This window comes from Nerophis lumbriciformis, linkage group LG26 (genome assembly GCF_033978685.3).
Source record: "Nerophis lumbriciformis linkage group LG26, RoL_Nlum_v2.1, whole genome shotgun sequence".
Taxonomy (NCBI): Eukaryota; Metazoa; Chordata; class Actinopteri; order Syngnathiformes; family Syngnathidae; genus Nerophis; species Nerophis lumbriciformis.
In genome coordinates, this window is record NC_084573.2 from 8,020,001 (window position 1) to 8,027,284 (window position 7,284).

Genomic DNA, 7,284 nt, shown 5'->3' on the forward strand with positions numbered 1-7,284 from the left:
ACCAAAAACACAAAGTTGTGTCTTTAAATAAATATCAAATGTATATAATATTAGACTTTTCAGTCCTTGGTTGAAAAAAAAAAAGTTTACACACCCCTGATCTATAATATTAAAAGCTCTCAAGATAAAAATTAAATATATTTTAAATCTGAACAAAGTTCAGTTCGTTAATTCAAAATAAAATAATACCGACTTATAAGTTAATGTGAAAAATGACAACAACCATAATAAAAACTGTTAAATGTGTAACTGGACATTCATATTTTTGTAAAGGCAGGGTTATGCAGTCGTATTATTAATATTTTTATTCTATTCTTACATGGGGGGAAAAAAACAATAACAATTTAAGAAAAAAACAGCAAACAAGTCGGTAAGAGAAAGTTGAAATCTTCCAAATAATAATTAATAATAGTCGCCAATAATACAAAGCTGACGCAATATTTTATTTGTAGCGTTATTTTGAATATAAAAATATCAATATGACTTTTCAGTGTAAAAAGTCTGGACACCCCTCAACAAAAGTGTCGATATTTCGATTTGAGGATCGATATTAGAGCGAATTGATCTGGTATCGATATTTCAGTATCGACCCCCACAACACTACCAACTAGAACAGGGCTGTTTAACCGCATAATGAAAATGGCCACGGGTTCAAGAGCCAAACATGGAAATGTGGATGTTTCGCCAGGAAGTTACATTCCTTTAAGACTGCGTTTACTTCGTTGGGAAGTAAAAACATCGGTTTTCACACTGCAACTGTCAATAAATTCATCATTCTGCCCTCGCTACTCGTTTCCAGCATGCGCAGCCGGACAGATAGTTAACAGCATGAAGAAACAGAAGCTCCAGAAGTTGCGTTGATGGTTAATGTTCCTTCTTTTGAGTTATTTTCCGTCCTCAGTTTTATTTCTTTACGCTTCTTCCCTCATTTCAGGTTTGTACGACAGAAAATATAAACACAAAATCAACTTGACAAAAGTATAACGTCCAATGTGTTTTTTTACATAAATAAAATAGAAGGTTTAGTGTTGATACATTCACACAATAAACTACATATGTTGACGCTTATAGAAATGAAACAAAATCCACAGGAAACTTTGCCCACAATTAAACCATGAATTTACCATTAATTGATTTACGTAGACCCCGACTTAAACAAATTGAAAAACTTATTGGGGTGTTACCATTTAGTGGTCAATTGTACGGAATATGTACTGTACTGTGTAATCTACTAATAAAGTTGCAATCAATCAATCAATCAATCAATCACCAATAATACAAAGCTGACGCAATATTTAACTTTTAGCATTATTTTGAATACAAAAACATCAATATGACTTTTCAGTACGCTGCCCTTGGTGTAAAAAGTCTTGACACCCCTGGACAAAAGGGTCGGTATTTCGATTTCAGGATCGCTATCAGAGCGAATTGATCTGGTATCGATATTTCAGTATCGATCCCCACAACACTACCAACTAGAACAGGGCTGTTTAACCGCATATGAAAATGGCCGCAGGTTCAAGGGCCAAACATGGAAATGTGGATGTTTCGCCGGGAAGTTACATTCCTTTAAGACTGCGTTTACTTCGTTGGGAAGTAAAAACATCGGTTTTCACACTGCAACTGTCAATAAATTCATCAATCTGCCCTCGCTACTCGTTTCCAGCATGCGCAGCCGGACAGATAGTTAACAGCATGAAGAAACAGAAGCTCCAGAAGTTGCGTTGATGGTTAATGTTCCTTCTTTTGAGTTATTTTCCGTCCTCAGTTTTATTTCTTTACGCTTCTTCCCTCATTTAAGGTTTGTACGACAGAACATATAAACACAAAATCAACTTTACAAAAGTATAACGTCCAATGTGTTTTTTTACATAAATAAAATAGAAGGTTTAGTGTTGATACATTCACACAATAAACTACATATGTTGACGCTTATAGAAATGAAACAAAATCCACAGGAAACTTTGCCCACAATTAAACCATGAATTTACCATTAATTGATTTACGTGGACCCCGTAAACAAGTTGAAAAACTTATTGGGGTGTTACCATTTAGTGGTCAATTGTACGGAATATGTACTGTACTGTGTAATCTACTAATGAAGTTGCAATCAATCAATCAATCAATCAATCAATCAATCACCAATAATACAAAGCTGACGCAATATTTAAATTTTAACATTATTTTGAATACAAAAACATCAATATGACTTTTCAGTACGCTGCCCTTGGTGTAAAAAGTCTTGACACCCCTCAACAAAAGGGTCGATATTTCGATTTGAGGATCGATATTAGAGCGAATTGATCTGGTATCAATATTTCAGTATCGATACCCACAACACTACCAACTGGAACGGGGCTGTTTAACCGCATAATGAAAATGGCCGCGGGTTCAAGAGCCAAACATGGAAATGTGGATGTTTCGCCGGGAAGTTACATTCCTTTAAGACTGCGTTTACTTCGTTGGGAAGTAAAAACGTCGGTTTTCACACTGCAACTGTCAATAAATTCATCATTCTGCCCTAGCTACTCGTTTTCAGCATGCGCAGCCGGACAGATAGTTAACAGCATGAAGAAACAGAAGCTCCAGAAATTGCGTTGATGGTTAATGTTCCTTCTTTTGAGTTATTTTCCGTCCTCAGTTTTATTTCTTTACGCTTCTTCCCTCATTTCAGGTTTGTACGACAGAACATATAAACACAAAATAAACTTTACAAAAGTATGTGTATTTTACATAAATAAACTACATATGTTGACGCTTACAAAAATGAAACAAAATCCACAGGAAACTTTGCCCACAATTAAACCTAAGGTGTGGCGTTATCGTGGTCAAATTTAGCGCTACGTGGGTTAAACGAGCTTTGATCGCCAGAGGTGGGTAGTAACGCGCTACAATTACTTAGTTACATCTACTTGAGTAACTTTTGGGATAAATTGTACTTCTAAGAGTAGTTTTAATGCAACATACTTTTACTTTTACTTGAGTACATTTATAGAGAAGAGACGCTACTTTTACTCCGCTCCATTTATCTACATTCAGCTTGCTACTCGCTACTAATTTTTATCGATCTGTTAATGCACGCTTTAATTGTTTTGGTCTGTCAGACAGACCTTCAAAGTAGGATCTATGCATGCCTGCGTTTCACCAATCAGATGCAGTCACTGATGACGTTGGACCAATCAAACAGAGCCAGGTGGTCACATGACCGTCACACGTGTACCCCGACTTAAACAAGTTGAAAAACTTATTGGGGTATTACCATTGAGTGGTCAATTAATTGTACAGAATATGTACTGTACTGTGCAATCTACTAATAAAAGTTTCAATCAACTTTTTGGCTTCTTATTGAGCTGCTGCATTTTTTTGGTTTGGTTGTTTATTTCTTTTGAGTAACTTCTACATTTGTAAAATGGGAGGAATGTAATAGAGTGATCTATGTCTGTCTGTTGCCATCTCCTGGTTAATGTTGGCTATAGCGTACTGTGGTTACTTTTTGGTTGGCCAACGATTTACGTGGTGTTGCGCACATGACGTCAAGCGTGTTGAGTCTGTTCTGAAGTCTACAGTAAAGAGACACACTTCATCACCTCGCCTGGTTATTGCCTCCAACCCAATATATTACATAAAAGGTAAGACCATAAAAACGTTTTTTTTTATTAAATGTGCCTTTTTGTGTGCTACAGTTTGTATGTGTAAAGTTAAAGTTAAGTTAAAGTACCAATGATTGTCACACACACACTAGGTGTAATGAAATTTGTCGTCTGCATTTGACCCAACCCCTTATTCACTCCCTGGAAGGTGAGGGGAGCAGTGGGCAGCAGCGGCGCCGCGCCCGGGAATCGTTTTTGGTGATTTAACCCCCAATTCCAACCCTTGATGCTGAGTGCCAAGCAGGGAAGAATGCTGGTATGAGCTTTTAAACATAACCCGTTAACTGCTGCCAATCAAATGGTGAATAAGATACTCTTTAGGGTTCATATGTTTGTAAACCTGACTGTGATGAAGTCAGTGCCTCACCAGTCATGAACCTCACCGCTCGTCACTGGAGGTAGATCACCTCGACTTGGTCATTTATTAAGTAATTGATTAACGTTGAAAAACTTATTGGGGTGTTACCATTGAGTGGTCAATTGTACGGAATATGTACTGTACTGTGCAATCTACTAATAAAAGTTTCAATCAATGAATGCCTACTGAGCCTATGGTGCTGTTAAGTTATTGTGGCTCACAGTGACGTGCAGTCACTAGAGGCGGGGCCTCACCTGCCATCATGGAAAGAAAAAAAATGTAAAAAGAAAAAAAATTAATTAAATTGTTATATGTATGCAGTGATTATACTATAAAGTTATTTTCCATTTAACTTCACCAGTTTTAGATTATTTTTATTCAAAATCACTGAATTTTCACATTTGCCGTTCAAATACTGAGAAGAGACGGTGCGGTGAACAGCAGCCAGTTGAGGCACGTCACTCAGTGCCTCGACATGGACGGACTCGGCTAACTGCTGGCCTGCTGTGCAGTGAGACTGTATTGCTATATGAATTATATTATACATTTCCATAGTTTAGTTAGCTGAGGTATATAATGTACAGTGCATTTTGTCAACAACTGTATGTGTGTAACGTATTTCTTGTGCTGAGCGATCATAAAACGGCTGCAAAAGACGCACTGGCTGAGGCTCCAGTAGCCCCGCCTCCTGCACCCCCGCCGTAGAATTGTTATATCAACTAAAGCCCACACTTAAACTTTCCACGTGCAAGATTGAATCTATTTAAAAAAGTTATTTCATAAGAAGCCAAAAAGTGCAAAAACAGTAATGTTCGTGTTGGAGGAGTTATGAATGACTGCAGGGCCACAACATTAGGTACACCTGCAGACTGCAGGTGTATCTAATTCACAACTCCTCCAACATGAACATTATTGTTTTTGCACTTTTTGGCTTCTTATTAAATAACTTTTTTAACCTATTTTTATGGGCTTTCCTATTTGTGATGTTAAGTTCCTCTTATGCGCTGTTATACAGTATATGCCTTGAGCTCTTATTTTGAAGGCGCCAAGAGCGGAAGTGATGACATGTTGTAGTGGAGCGGAGGTTTTTGAAAGAAGGTAAATAAAGTGGTCCTCGTGTAAACTGGAGCCTCCGTGTTTGTTATTTTGTAGTTTCATACAGTATAGGCGACATTTATAAACCCTCGGTTACACTTTTTTAAATAGATTCAATCTTGCACGTGGAAAGTTTAAGTGAGGGCTTTAGTTGTGGACTTCATTTATAAGTAAAGGTAAGACCATAATAACGTTTTTTTTTTATTAAATGTGCTTTTTTGTGTGCTATAGTTTGTATGTGTAAAGTTAAAGTTAAGTTAAAGTACCAATGATTGTCACACACACACTAAGTGTAATGAAATTTGTCCTCTGCATTTGACCCATCCCCTTGTTCACCCCCTGGGAGGTGAGGGGAGCAGTGGGCAGCAGCGGCGCCGCGCCCGGGAATAATTTTTGGTGATTTAACCCCCAATTCCAACCCTTGATGCTGAGTGCCAAGCAGGGAAGAATGCTGGTATGAGCTTTTAAACATAACCCGTTAACTGCTGCCAATCAAATGGTGAATAAGATACTCTTTAGGGTTCATATGTTTGTAAATCTGACTGTGATGAAGTCAGTCATGAACCTCACCGCACGTCCTCGAGGTAGATCACCTCGACTTGGTCATTTATTAAAGTAATTGATTAACGTTGAAAAACTTATTGGGGTGTTACCATTGAGTGGTCAATTGTACGGAATATGTACTGTACTGTGCAATCTACTAATAAAAGTTTCAATCAATGAATGCCTACTGAGCCTAAATTTTTTTTATTTTAATGTATTATTATTTATTAATATATATTATTGTTTTAGTTGCTTAAGAGACATTCCTGGCTCATTGCTAGTTTTTGTGCATTACTTGTTGCCGTCAACATTAAACGAACAGGTTACTCATCAGTTACTCAGTACTTGAGTAGTTTTTTCACAACATACTTTTTACTTTTACTCAAGTAAACATTTGGGTGACTACTCCTTACTTTTACTTGAGTAATACATCTCTAAAGTAACAATACTCTTACTTGAGTACAATTTCTGGCTACTCTACTACCTCTGCCAGAGAGTGACTCAGCAAAAAAAAAAATGACCACGAATACGAAAGACGTCACAAAGTCAGCGGGTCCGACAGGAAAGAATGACTGGAGCACTGGGTCGGGGCAGAACATTCACACTTTGTTGTGAATCGCTGTTAAAAGTCCGATTTAGGGATTTATTTAGCTTTTTTTTTTTTGAGGGTCGATAAAAACATTTTTGGTCGAAAGAGTAGTTTTCTTCTACTTACCCCACTGCTGCTTCATCGTCACACACATGCCTCGATGTTGCCCCCTGCAGGGTGGCAGGAGTACTGCACACATGAGCAACCCAAGTTTGAATGGTTGAAGGAGTAGTCTTCTTCTACTTATCCCACTGCTGCTTCATTGTCACACACATGTTTCGATGTTGCCCCCTGCAGGGTGGCGGGAGTACTGCACACATGAGCAACCCCAGTTTGAATGGTTGAAGGAGTAGTCTTCTTCTACTTACCCCACTGCTGCTTCATTGTCACATATATGCTTCGCTGTTGCCCCCTGCAGGGTGGCGAAAGTACTGCATACATGATTGATTGATTGATATAAACTTGTATTAGTAGATTGCACAGTGAAGTACATATTCCGTACAATTGACCACTAAATGGTAACACCCCAATAAGTTTTTCAACTTGTTTAAGTCGGGGCCCACGTTTGGTTAGATCATACTTGCCAACCTTGAGACCTCCGATTTCGGGAGGTGGGGTGTGGGGGCGTGGTCGGGGGTGGGGCGGGGCGTGGTTGGGGGCGTGGTTAAGAGGGGAGGAGTATATTGACAGCTAGAATTCACCAAGTCAAGTATTTCATACATATATATATATATATATATATATATATATATATATATATATATATATATACATACAGGTAAAAGCCAGTAAATTAGAATATTTTGAAAAACTTGATTTATTTCAGTAATTGCATTCAAAAGGTGTAACTGAAAATATGCAAACAAAACTGTGTTTGGATAATTGATACTTCAAACTTGCATAACTAAATATTAAGGAATTTAACATAACTTGGCTTCTGAGAGTTTCAAAATGTAATGAATAAAATGCTAAAGTTGTTGATAAACAAGCAATTATTTTAATAATTAAATATGGTCATTTTAAATGAATTATTATGATAATTTAAAATC

The 7,284-nt window shown here is 37.5% G+C and overlaps 1 protein-coding gene across 1 annotated transcript in view; it reads right to left on the reverse strand.

The window, feature by feature from the left end:
• esr2b (estrogen receptor 2b) overlaps positions 1–6,435 on the reverse strand; it is a 64,424-nt gene extending 57,989 nt beyond the window's left edge. The window contains exon 1 of the mRNA XM_072916235.1: positions 6,362–6,435. The gene's annotated coding sequence lies outside the window, so the exon portion shown is untranslated. The remainder of the gene's footprint in view (positions 1–6,361) is intronic.
• Between the last annotated feature and the right edge of the window lie 849 nt (positions 6,436–7,284).